We start from the raw sequence: 13,973 nt of genomic DNA, 5'->3' as shown, positions 1-13,973 counted from the left end.
ATATGTTTACTTATTTTTTTTTTAGAGAGAGGAGAGAGAGAGAGAGAGAGAGCACACAGGGGAGGGGCTGAGAGAGAGGGAGACACAGAATCCGAAGCAGGCTCCAGGCTCTGAGCTGTTAGCACAGAGCCCAAAGCGGGGCTTGAACTCACGGACCTCGAGATCATGACCTGAGCCAAAGTCAGACGCTTAACTGACTGAGCCACCCAGGCACCTCAGTCTTACTGCATTTAAAAAATAAAATATATTTACAGTCCTGGAGTTTCCTGGAGTCCTGTGGTATAAATTTGATTTTTTTTTTTTTTTTTTTACATCCACTCTGTAGCTAGTGGGCGTTTAGTTTTCTTAGTTCTGCTATTCATTTTTCTCAGTTCTGCTTTCCCTATTCAGTTTCCACTTTTAATAGAGTACAGAAATGTACTGAGAGAAAAAGTTTATAATTTCACTAACTCAAAATAAAAATACATATATTAGGCCAGATGATTTAAGAAAGACAGGGGTGCCTGAGTGGCTCAGTGGGTTAAGCACTGACTTTGGCTCAGGTCATGATCTTGTGGTCCATGGGTTCTGTCTCTCAAAAATAAACAAACATTAAAAAAAAAAAAAAGAAATAGAAAGTGATATAGAAAGTGTCTTCCTCCTTTCTTCCCCTAGTCCTTCTCTCAAAAGGTAACCTTTGTGAATACTTTTATTTTTCCTAGAAATAAAAAAAAAAAAAGCCCGTGTATGTGTGTGTGTGTGTGTGTAAGTGTACATACACATACACAAAGGGGATAAAACCATAATGTATATGAACTAGATTTTTCCCCATAATATTCCTGGAGATATTTCATTATTGGCACATACAGATTCATTTTGTTCTTATTAGTTGTGTAGTATTTATAATTTATTGTGAACACAATGGTTTTGAAACAATATTTTTTTTTGAAAACAGTTTTTAATGTTTATTTTTGAGAGAGAGAGAGAGAGAGAGAGAGAGAGAGAATGAGCTGGGGAGGGGCAGAGAGAGAGGTGGACAAGAATCCGAAGCAGGGTCCAGGCTCTGAGCTGTCAGCACAGAGCCTGATGCAGGACTTGACCTCAGGAACTGTGGAATCATGACCTGAGCTAAAGTCAGATGATTAACCAACTGAGCCACCCAGGCACCCCTGAAACAGTATTTCTAGAGCACTATGCAAATTATAAATTATAGAATCCTTTCTAGTAAGTTCTTTTTGTAGAGCAAACAATTATTTCAAGCTAATTAATACTTACCCAGTATTTTTTCAGGCATGTACACTTGCACTTTATTTTTTAGTTTGTTAGTTTAAGTAATCTGTACACTTGACGTGGGGCTCAAACTCATTACCCCAAGATCAAGTGTCACATATTCCCCTGACTGAGCCAGCCAGGTGTCTCTGTACACTTGTATTTTAATACATCAAACTTGCTTATTTTAAAATTTAAATAAACTTTCTATTTTGAGAGAGAGAGAGAGAGAAAGAGAGAGAGAGAGAGAGAGAACACAAGTGAGGGAGGGGCAGAGACAAGGAGAGACAGAATCCTGGGCAGACTTCACACCATCAGCGCAGAGCCCTATGTGGGGCTTGAATTCAGGACTGTGAGATCATGACCTGAGCTGAGATGAAGAGTTGGATGCTTAACCCACTGCACCACCCAGGCGCCCCAATACATCAACCTTTCTTAAAATGATCCCACCTGCAAATAACAGATGGCCACATATATAGTCACAAGGGTTTCAGGTGAAATGCTCAGCGAGGCAGTGAGCAAGATTTTTGGGAATCTTTTGGTTGCAAGAAACAGAAATTTCACCTGAAAGTAAACTCCAGCTAAATGAAAAAAGAAAGTTGGTTTTAGGGATACTCTGTTGTCTTATAGGACCTGACAGCAGGTGGGCTTCAGGGAAAACTGGGACCAGAGACCCAGACACCATTGTAACTCTCTCTGACCTTTAGCTCTGCTCCTCTCTGCAGTCTGTTCTTTACTCTCAGCTCATCAGTTTCTTCCACTACTCTGGCCCCCAGAGCAGATAACTTGGCCATGGCCAGCTCCAGAGCTGTACATCTTAGATACTCTAAAGAGAGCCTTGGGGTTCTCTCTCAAGCTCTGGTTTTAAAATTTCTTGGTGGGGAGAGAAAGGGGAGTCTGGTTGGTCCAGCTTGGGTCATATTAGGTTATCACATTAGGACCAGTAAAATATATCCAGATGTATATCCAGAGAGCAATGGATGGCCATGAATGGACCAACATGACAGCAACCTTGAAAAGCATTTGGATGGTGTTAGTGGGTGGGGGACAGCGTTGCTATCAGAAGGAGAATCCTGAGCAGACTGTTGCCTAGGAGTCTTCCATTACTAAGTCTTCTAATTTCTTGATGGACACTTCCTAGAAGGGGTAAGATTTCAGTGGTGCCATAATTCGAAGAAAATCGAAGCCCTCAGCGAAGGTTCCAAAGGTTCCCTAGGTCACAGAAAGACCCTAGCCAAAGATGCCTTTACCAGTTTGGAGGCCACCAACACACCCTTTTCTGGGCCTCCAATGTTGTGTGATCCTTCCAATCAAAAGTGGAAAGCAGCAGGCATTATTGTTAAATAATGGCTCAGAGGGAGATCTACATCTCTTAATATAGATCAAAGTTTCTCTTTGATCCCATATTCCATCTTTCTGAAGAACCCCCTTTAACATTTCTTGTAATGCCTGTCTGATGGTAATGAATTCTCTCAGTTTGTATTTGTATGAAAAAGTGTTTCACTTTCATTTTTGAAATACTTTCACTGGGTATGGAATGCTGAGTTGACAGTTTCTTCCTTCAGCACTTTAAAGATGTTATTCTCTTGTCTTCTGGCCTGCAGAGGTTTTGGTGAGAAGTATGCTTTGTTCCCTGTATAATGTGCCTTTTTTCTTTGGCTGCTTTCAAGATTTTCTCTTTATTCTTGGTTTTTGGAATTTTAAATATATGATGTGTCCAGGCATGTGTAGTAGTTTAAAAATATATATATGAATTCTTTGATGCTTTAAAAGGTGGAGCTTTTTTCTTCTTTTAAGTTTGAGATGGACTTAGAAGCTTACTTCCTGTTCCCTCAGGTATTTTAATTTGTAGTAATTTTTTTGTATTGAGGTATAATTAACATATAACATATTAGTTTCAGGTATATGACATGATTTGACATTTATATGTTATCACAAAATAACCACAACAATATCTAGTTAACATCTATCATTATACAAATTTTTTATTTACATATCGCCATGACTCATTTATTATATAACTGGAAGTTTGTATATTTTGATTGCTTTTACCCATTTTCCCCAGCCCCCACTGAACTGTTCTCTGTGTAAGTTTTTTTTTTTTTTCAATATTCCACATATGAGTGAGATCATATGGTATTTGTCGTTCTCTGACTTGTTTAACTTAGTATAATGCCCTCAAGGTCCATCCATGTTTTCACAAATGGCAAGATTTCATTGTTTTTATGGCTGAATATTCTGTATCTTGGATATTGTAAATAATGTTGCAGTGAACATGGGGTGCATATATCTTTCTGAGTTAGTGTTTTTGTTTTCTCCAGGTAAATACCCAGAAGTGGAATTGATGGATCACAGGATCCAAACTAAAAATAAAAAAAATTTTAATTTTTTGAGGAACCTCCCTATTGTTCCCCATAGGAGACTTACTTCTAATGAAGAGAATATGGTGGGAATAATGGTGTGCTACTTCTGAGACCTATATCATACTAGATAAGGTTGCTTCTGCTTCACTCTTAGATTGCTCTAGGGATACTAACTGACACACTGTGAGGATTTTAAGCTGGTATGCTTTAGTGGCCAGGAAATTATAACTGTTTTATATATTTGTTAAAATAAGCCAGCTGACTGAAGAGATACTGTAATGGGAAGAAACTATCAAAGATAAAAACCCAAGTTGTGACATTAGGCCACAGAAAGCTTGAGTGATTTGCTCTTCCAGAAAGCACCTGGTAAGCATCTATACTGTGTCTGAGTATGTCCAGATAAACCACAGAAATTAAGCAGAGTTAGACCATAAAACAGTTTTGTAATTTTAACCTGCTGGGATATGAACCTTGACTTCTTTGATAAGCTGTATTAAAATGAAGTTCATTTAACTTTTTAAAATTAATAGACTTTATTTTTTAGAGCAGCTTTAGGTTCACAGCAAAACTGAGTGGAAACTATAGAGTTCCCATATACTCCCCCATCTCTAGAAAGCTTCCTCACTATTGACATCACCATCGGAGTGGTACATTTGTTACAACTGATGACCTATCATTATAAACCAGAGTCCATAGTTTACAGCAGGGTCCATTCCATGGGTTTTGACAAATGTATGGCATGCACTCAACAATATCTAATATACAGAAGAGCTTCATTGCCTTAAAAATCCCCTATGCTCCACTTCCTCTCTGCCCCACTCAAGCTTCCAGCAACTGCTGATGTTTTTTACTGTCGCTATGGCTTTATCTTTTCCAGAATGTCATATAGTTGGGATCATACAGTATGTAGCCTTTTCACATTGGCTTCTTTCACTAGTAATATGAATTTGTGGTTTCTCCGTGTCCTTTTGAGGCTTGATAGCTCATTTCTTTTTAGCACTGAATAGATGTACCACAGTTTGCTTATCCACTTGCCTATTAAGGAATATCTTGGTTATTTCCAAGTTTTGGCAATTATGAATAAAGCTACTATAAATTTTGTGTGTAGCTTTTGTGTGGATTTTTCAACACATTTGGGTAAATACCAAGCAGCATGACCTGCAGGATTCTATGGTAAAAGTATTTTTAGTTTTGTAAGAACTAAAATAGTCAAACTGTGTTTCAAAGTGGCTGGACTGTTTTGCATTCCCACCGGCAATGAATGAGAGTCCCTGTTGCTCCACATCCTCACCAGCACTGGTGCTTCAGATTCTTTTCTAATGTGTGTGTAGTGGTATTTCATTGTTTTAATTTGCAATTCATTAGTGATGTAGGATATTGAGCATCTTTTCACGTGCTTATTTGCTCTCTGTATGTCTTTTTTTGGAGAGGTGTCTGCTCAGATCTTTTGCCCATTTTGTAATCTGGTTGTTCATTTTTTTTCTGTTGAATTTTAAGAGTTCTTTGTACATTGTGGGTACCAGTCTTTAATCAGATTATGTAGTTTGCAAATATTTTCTCCCAGTCTATGATTTGTCTTCTCATTCTCTTGACATTTAGCTTTGATGCATTTTTTAAAAAGCTTATTTTCTAAATGATTTTTTCTTTAAATTGAGGTATAGTTTTCTTGATACAAAAAACCTAAGATAATTCACATGTCATAAAAGTCACCCTTTAAAGTGTACAATTAATTCACTGGTTTGCACAAAGTTGTTCAACCATCACCACTATGTACAGAAAATTTTCCTCACTCCAAAAAGAAACCTATTATCATTCCCATTTCCCTCCCCTCTTGGCAACCACTAATCTACTTTGTCTCTATGGATTTGCCTATCTGGACATTTTCATATAAATGGAATCAGAATACGTAATCTTTTGTAACTGGATCCCATTACATTTAATATGTTTTCAAGGCTCATCTTCATGTTGTTGCATACATCAGTACTTCATTCTTTTTATGGCTGAGTATTCCATTGTATGGATACATCATATTTTATCTATTCATCAGTTTGATGGACATTTGGATGGTTTCCACTTTTTTGCTTTTAACATTCATGTAACAAGTTTTTGTGTGTGTTTTATGACACAGGTATATACTTGGGATTGTAATTGCTGGGACCTATAGAAACTTTTTTTTTTTTTTTTTTTTTTTTTTTTAATGTTGAGAGAGAGAGTGCATGCACATGAGTGGGGAAGGGGCAGAGAGAGGAGAGAGAATCCCAAGCATGCTCTGCACTGCCAGTGCAAAGCCCGGCATGGGGCTTGAACTCATGAACCATGAGTTCATGGCTTGAGCTGAAACTAAGAGTCACTTAACCGACTGAGTCACCCAGGGATCCCTGAAAGTTGTTTAATCTTCCCAGGGATTGCTAGGCTCTTCCAAAGTGATTGCATCATTTTACATTCCCAAATCTCTACTTCATCACTTGTTATTGTCTATATTTTTGATTATAGCCATTCTAGTGGGTGTATAGTGGTATCTCATTGCAGTCTTGATTTGCATTTCTCTGATGGCTAATGATGTTTTGCTTATTGCCCATTTGTACATTTTTGGAGAAATATCTCTTCAGACCTTTTTCCCATTTTACAATTAGGTTATTCATCTTTTTATTGTTGAGTTGTAAAAGTTCTTGAAGTGTAGTTACTGTTGATAAGATGTAGGATATGACAGTGACATAGGTGAGTGAAGTGGGCAGGGGCAGAAAAAGATCATTAAATATAAGTAAAGCAGAGAGTTGGAACAGTCATTCATGGTAAGTTAAAGCCACCAAGAATAATGGCATGTGTGGGAAAAAGAGAAAGTGATACTACAGGAGCTAAAACCTTCCCTGTATGAGGGACATTGAGAGTTCAGTAGAAAGAACAATGACAGAAGGGTTGGGATAGTAGTCAGACTGCTTAATTTTAAAAGCTGGAAGAAAGAATGAGAAATAATCACAGAGCAGCAGTGGGGGGCTCACTTCCTGGGTATGACAATAAAAGCAGCCTCCACTTAGGAAGGCTACAGGGGAAGCAACAGTTTATGGGACAGCCAAAGTAAGCAGTCCCTTTAGGGGACAATTAAGGTGAAGAGTGATGCAAACATTCCAACAAGAAGGTGCTTACATAGAATTTGATTATAGGGGCACCTGGGTGGCTCAGTCGGTTAAGCATCCAACTTCAGCTCAGGTTATGATCTCTCGGACTGTGGGTTCGAGCCTGTGTCAGGCTCTGTGCTGACCGCTCAGAGCCTGGAGCCTGTTTCGGATTCTGTGTCTCCCTCTCTCTCACCCTCCCCCATTCATGCTCTGTCTCTCTCTGTCTCAAAAATAAACGTTAAAAACATTTTTAATAAAAAAAAAAAAGAATTTGATTATAGAAGGCAAGTGCTGGAAGGCACAGGCAAAGGGCTGGGAAGGGGAGCAGTATGTGTGATGTGGTGGTAGATGACCAATGACGTTCAGACGCTTGGGATTACTGTGACAAACCTGTGAGGCATCGTGGGATTAGAGTTGACTCTTAGGCGATGGTGAGCAAATAGTTCCAGGACTGTGGTCGAGGCTACATTCCTTATTTCCGCAACTGGTCATGGCCCAGAGGTGGGGGTGGGTGGGGTGGCACTCCAGTGACTTCCCTCCTCTTCTACTCATTCCATATTCTCCTTGCCCTATGTCATCTCCTTAGATCATTAGTGTTCTTTGCCTCGTAGGTGATCCAAATCTTTGTTCTTTAAAAATCCGAGTGGTCCTAGTATCTAATACCTAATACATAGTATCAATTAGGACCACAACAAAATAGAAAATTGCTTAGATGTAAAAAACATGGAAATAAATCTGAGGAAAGTTCTGGAGTGTTCTTTTCAGATTCACCTATTTTTTATACTGTCCTTTCTTGCATTATGGTTTCCAGTCTTCCCTTTATCTCTCTGAACATTTTAAACATATATAAATTCAGATTCTTTTAACAATTTTGAGTAATCTCTACATGTAAGTGGTGGCCAAACGCACAACCCTGAGATCAAGAGTTGCAGGTTCCACCAACTAAGCCAGTGAGGCACCCTTCAGACTCTTTTAAAAACAATTCTTGGAGTGTAATCTCTCCCATTTGTTCTTTCCTTGGTTTGTTGTTTCTTCTCCTTCTTCTTTTGTAACTTTTTCAATTTCTCCCTGTAAGCTCATTTTTAATAGGACTTGTTTTCCCATGGGTTCCTTTGTGAAAAGCTGATTATGGGAATATCCTTAAAGAACAGCAACTCCTTGACTTCCACTCTCACAAATCCTTTGACTTTTGGGTTCCCGTTCATTTCTGGCACCTTGGGATCTCCCATTTTTAGTTTCAAGCCCAGTTATGTGTTAAACTTTTTGTTGTTACATATTATTTCCACGTTTGAGGGTGGGAAGGGATTTTGCCTGTAACTACTCCATCTGTTGCAAACTGGTCCGAAGTCAGTCCAAAGGGTCTTTTGAAAACATAAATATGGTAATTTCATTCCCTTAGATGGCATTCAAGGCACTATGAAATTAGGAAACTTGCTTCTCTAGCTTCATTTTCCACTGCTTTCTCCTCTTTTCCACATCCAGATACAGTCTCCACATTCTAGTCATAGATGACTCTTCTCTTTCCTTTCTCATTGTACCTAGGGTGTGTGTTGGTGGGAGTTAAATGGACTCATTCTCTAGTTTGCACACTATTAAGTAGTTACTGCCAGTAGTAGTAGCTTGTATGTTCTAAGAGCTAGATCCAGAAAACAGTATCTCCAGGTGCCTTCACATCTAGACACTGCAGTGTAACATGAGTTTAGTTAACTTAAAAATTTTTTTTAATGTTTATTTTTGAGAGAGAGTGAAAGAGAGAGAGAGAGAGAGCGAGAGAGCACACGCGCATGGACAGGGGAGGGGCAGACAGAGAGGTAGACACAGAACTCGAAGCAGCGTCCAGGCTCCGAGCTGTCCGCACAGAGCCCAATGAGGGGCTAGAACTAACAAGCTGCAACATCATGACCTGAGCTGAAGTTGGACACTCAACTGACTGAGCCACCCAGGCACCCCTAGTTAACTTTAAATTAAAAATGCTGTTGAGTCTAGTTAGGTTTACACTGAATTATATATTGAGTCATACTTTTCAAGAACTTGGTATATCTTCTCATTTTATGCCCTTCAGTAGGATTTTCTTAAGTTTATTCTTAAATATTTTATAATTTTGAATAGGTAACACATTAATATGGTTCAAAATTAAAAGTATAAAAATGAATATCATGAATTTTCCACTTCCATTGCTATCCCCCTCTCTCTACCCAATTCCCCTTTCACAGGTATTTTTTTTGTATATATGAACAAATATATATATGTATTTGTTGCAACTGAATGAAATACCTTTCCTTTGTTACTGTTTTCTAGTTGACTACTGCTAGAATAGAAAAAAAGCTATTGATTTTTATACATTTACCTTTTATTCATACACTTACCAAATTTCCTTATTATGCTACTAGGTTTTAGTATAGTCTCTTGGATTTCCTAAATACACAGTCGTATTTCACCAAAACAAGATAAGTTATTATTTTCCAGTATTTTCATCAATTATTTAGTTTTCTTGCCTAATTGTTTTCAGTTGAATTTTCAAAGCAATGTTGAATCCTGTCTTATTTCAGACTTCAATAAAAACAGCTTTAGTATTCACTATTAGAAATGTTTGTGATTGTTTTTTGATGAACTATCTTTTCCTTTTACTTAGAGCTTTATTTTACATTAAAAAAAATTTTTTTTAAGGAATCTCTATGTCCAATATGGGGCTCAAAATCAGGACCCCAAGATCAAGTTACATGCTCTACTGGCTGAGATAGCCAGGCACCCTTAGAGCTTTATTTTTATATCATAAATCATTAAAACTGAAAAATTTTATTCAATGCTTTTTCAGCATATACTGATAAAATATTTTATCTCCTTTAATTTAGCAAACTTTATTTGAAATAATTTTAGAGTTAGAGAGAAGTTCCAAAAACAATATAAAGAATTCCTATATATCCTTACTCAGATTTCCCACCTGTTAATACTTTACTCTTTTGTTTTATCATTGTGGGTGTGTATGTGTACATGTGTATACATATATGAGTCCATGCATCTCTATGTATGTATGTATGTATGTATGTATGTATGTATATGTATATATAGTTATATATATATATATATATATATATATATATATATATATATAAAGTTTCCAGATACATTTGCAAATTTTTACCTTTAACCTCTAAATACTTCAATGTATATTTTATAAAAACAAGGACATTCTCTTAATCATATATTATCAAAATAAGAAAATTGATATTGATCTGACATTTAAATAATCCAGTTTTTTGTTTTTTTTTTTGTTTTTTTTTTTTTTTCAACGTTTATTTATTTTTGGGACAGAGAGAGACAAAGCATGAACGGGGGAGGGACAGAGAGAGAGGGAGACACAGAATCGGAAACAGGCTCCAGACTCTGAGCCATCAGCCCAGAGCCTGACGCGGGGCTCGAACTCCCGGACCGCGAGATCGTGACCTGGCTGAAGTCGGACGCTTAACCGACTGCGCCACCCAGGCGCCCCTGTTTTTGTTTTTTTTTAAGTAAGCTCTACACCCAACACAGGGCTTGAATCTGAGATCAAGAGTCGCATGCTCTACCAACTGAGCCAGCCAGGTGCCCCTCTTCGTTCTTGATGTAGTGACTTATATTAATAAATTTCTAATACTGAGGTTTGTACCACTGAAATAAACCTAATATGATCACAGCATACAATTCAACTTTGTTTTATTTGGAATTTTTAATCTATAGGCATAGGTGAGATTAGGCTAGGACATTCTTTTAGGCACTATCAGGTTGGAGTATTAATCTTATGCTGGCCTTTAAAAATCAACCAAGCATCTTTCCATCTTATCCCACAGTCTGAAGCAACTTATAATTAAAAAATTGTAACTCATCTATTTGTTGGGCTGGATGACAGCTTCAAGTGGTGTTCCCCTTGTGACAATTCAATGAACTGTATACTTGTGATTTGTGCATTTTTCCACATATATTTCAATAAAATAAGTTTAAGTAGGGGTGCGTGTGTGGCTCAGTTGGTTAAGTGTCCAACTCTTGATCTCAGCTCAGGTCTTGAGATCGAGCCTGTGTTGGGCTCTGTGCTGGGCATGGAGCTTGCTTAAGAGTTTCTCTCTCTCCCTCTAGCACTCATGTGTGCTCTCTCTCTAAAAACAAAACAAAACAAAAAAGTTTAAAAGAACATGATTTTTTAAAAGGATAAATGTTTAATAACCTTTCCAATTTTTTCTTCGGTAATTAATTGGTCTATTCAAAGTATGTTTTGGGTCAGTGTTTGCTAGGAAATTATCTATTGTTTCCAAATTTGTTGCCATAGAATTCTCCTAAAATTTAAAAAGTTTCCATATTTACATGGTTTCTCATTCCTAATTCTGCAGGGTTTTTTTTTTTTTTTTTTTTTTTTTTTTTTGCTGTTTTTCTATTTATCAAGCTGAGGTTTTATCTATTTTATTGGTGTTTTCAGAGTCATTTTTCTACTTGTCCTTTTTTTTTTGGTTTCCTACTTTTTTAAAAAGTTTATTCATTTTGAGAGAGAGAGAGAAAGAAAGAGAGAGAGAGAGAGAGGAAGAATCCCAAGCAGGTTCCTCGATGTCAGTGTAGAGCGTGACATGGTGCTCATTCTCACAAACCATGAGATCATGACCTGAGCTGAAACCAAGAGTAGGACGCTTAACCAATCGAGCCACCCAGGTGTCCCAGTTTTCCTACTTTTTAACTTCAGGTTTTATCTTTATTGGTCCATTTTCTATTTTTGTATGGTTTAAATGTGTTTCTTTCCTAAATCTTGAAAACAATCACTACACATCTTTGAATTTTTCTTTCTGAATAATAAAAGTGTTACATTTTAATTTTCGAGCCCAGTCTCACGCATTCCAGGATACTCAGTATGGGATCAGGGTCTTACTTTACCCCATTTACTGAGGGTCCAATCCTGGCAGGTCCTTCTGGCTGGGCACAAAATCATGACAAATAAATGTGTGCTTGTTGAATAAATGATACTGTTCTGTTCTGGGACCCACTGTGAAGATCTGTGCTTGCTGCAAGGCCCACCCACCCATCCAAATACCTGGAGCATCTGTCATATGCTGGCACTGTGTCAGGTCATGTGAATAGGGCAGTGAACTAAACAAGTATCTGTCCTCTGGGTGTTTATATTCTAGTGACAAATACAGACACAGAACAAGTAATACAAGTGAACTAAGTATTGCCTAGGATGCTCTGGAAGTGATGATAGAGACCCAACATCACTTAGGAGGTCTACCTAAGAATCTGTAGAAGTAGTAATACTTAAGTTCCTCAAAATCTGAGGATCTACTCTGTCTCCTACTTTCCTCTCAGGAAGGTGGCCATTGGGTTTTCTAATATGAAAGTTGTCTGGTCTTGAGTTATATGCCTATTGCTCCTAGTCACAGCGGATTGAACCAAAGACTGACAGCCAGGCATAAGAACTTAATCCAATAGGAATGTTCCACATAGGATGGTCACTAACTGACTGAATTAGAGCCCCTAAGGGAAGTCTGAACACCAAACAGAGTGAAAGGAGAAGAAACAGAGATAGCAGAAGAAGAGAAAAAGTAAAGTATAATAGTGTCACAAATTCTATGGTATTGGATTGGAACTGTAGGTATCACCTGAACTCATGATTTTTAATAATATACATACAGACACAATAATAAATTCAGATGTGCGTGATGTGTGTGTTAACATAAATACACATATTTCTTTAGCTCTGTATGCTGAAAGGGCCTAGAAATAATGACACCCCAGTAGCAATGAATACATCTGATGCCCATTCTCGAGTGAAAGGAACCAGGAGCTACCTGGGGAAATAACTGATGCCAGGGCTAGAACAAGAAAAATATGAGTGAGCTTGGAACATCCTGTGGTGCTAGAGAGTAAGGAAGTACTTAAAAAAAAAAATGACGGGGACAATGCTGAAACAACACAGAAGCCAACTTGAGAGAGTTCCTGATGGCCAAATCTGGGCCAGTATGAGCAACAAATGAACTATTTTAGTATTAGATTATAACCCATAGAATAAAACAAATATCCATTAGTTTATACTGATATAAATTATTGGATAAATATATGGGGAAAAAAAGATAGCTCTTCCCCACAGTAGAATACCAACTAATACAGAGAAAATAAGTAAACAGAAAGTCATCATTAGGTCAACACAGCATTAATACTTGTAAACAAAAGCCACTTGGTTTTTGGATGCTAAAATTAGTGGGCAAAAAGTCTAAGAATAAATAAGACATTGACACAGCTTCAAAGTATCTCCCCACAAGATTCTTACTAATTTCAAAGGGGAAATTAGTAATTTTACAGTGGAGAAACCTGGTACACACCACCTCAGCCACGTGATCAAAAGTGCCTGCTATGAGGCACTAGAGGGGCACATCATCAGTTCTGGGGTAGTTTTGTCAAAAATGCAAACCGTCAATCTAATCACATGAAAACAGAAGACAAATCCAAATTGAGGAACATTCTACAAAACAGCTGGCCTGGACATTTCAAAAGTGTCAAGGTCATGAAAGGCAAAGAAAAATGGAGGCATTGTCACAGGGTGAAGGAGATGAAGGAAACAGGACAACAGAATATAACATGGACAAAAAAGGGGGGCGGCACCTGGGTGGCTCAGTTGGTTAAGCATCTGACTCTTGATTTCAGCTCAGGTCATATCTCACAGTTCGTGAAGCTGAGCTCTGCATTGGCTCTACGCTGACAGTGCGGAGCCTGCTTGGGTTGTCGCTCTCCCCCTCCCCCGTATGCGCATTTGTGCACGCAGCACTCTCGCTCTCAAAATAAACCAACTTTGAAAACAAAACAAACAGGGGCACCTGGGTGGCTCAGTTGGTCAAGCATCTGACTTCGGCTCAGGTCATGATCTCACTGTTCCTGGGTTCGAGCCCTGCGTCGGGCTCTGTGCTGGCAGCTCAGAGCCTGGAGCCTGCTTCCGATTCTGTGTCTCCCTCTCTCTCTGCCCCTCCCACGCTTGTGCTCTCTCTCTCTCTCTCTCTCTCTCAAAAATAAACAAACATTAAAACAATTAAAAACAGAAAAACAAAACAAGACAAAACCCCCCACAAAATGTAACATGGGATCCTGGATTGGACTTTGGGTCAGAAAAAGGGCATCAGCGGGAAACCTTGCAAAATCTGAATGTCTACAGAGTAGTTAGTACTGCATCAATGTTAATTTCCTGCTTTTAATAACTATACTACAGTTTTTAAGATGTTACTATTACGAGAAGTGAGGC

The sequence above is a fragment of the Leopardus geoffroyi genome, chromosome D1 (assembly GCF_018350155.1).
Source record: "Leopardus geoffroyi isolate Oge1 chromosome D1, O.geoffroyi_Oge1_pat1.0, whole genome shotgun sequence".
Taxonomy (NCBI): Eukaryota; Metazoa; Chordata; class Mammalia; order Carnivora; family Felidae; genus Leopardus; species Leopardus geoffroyi.
The sequence above is the reverse complement of the archived record's forward strand: the minus strand, read 5'-3'. Positions refer to the sequence as shown.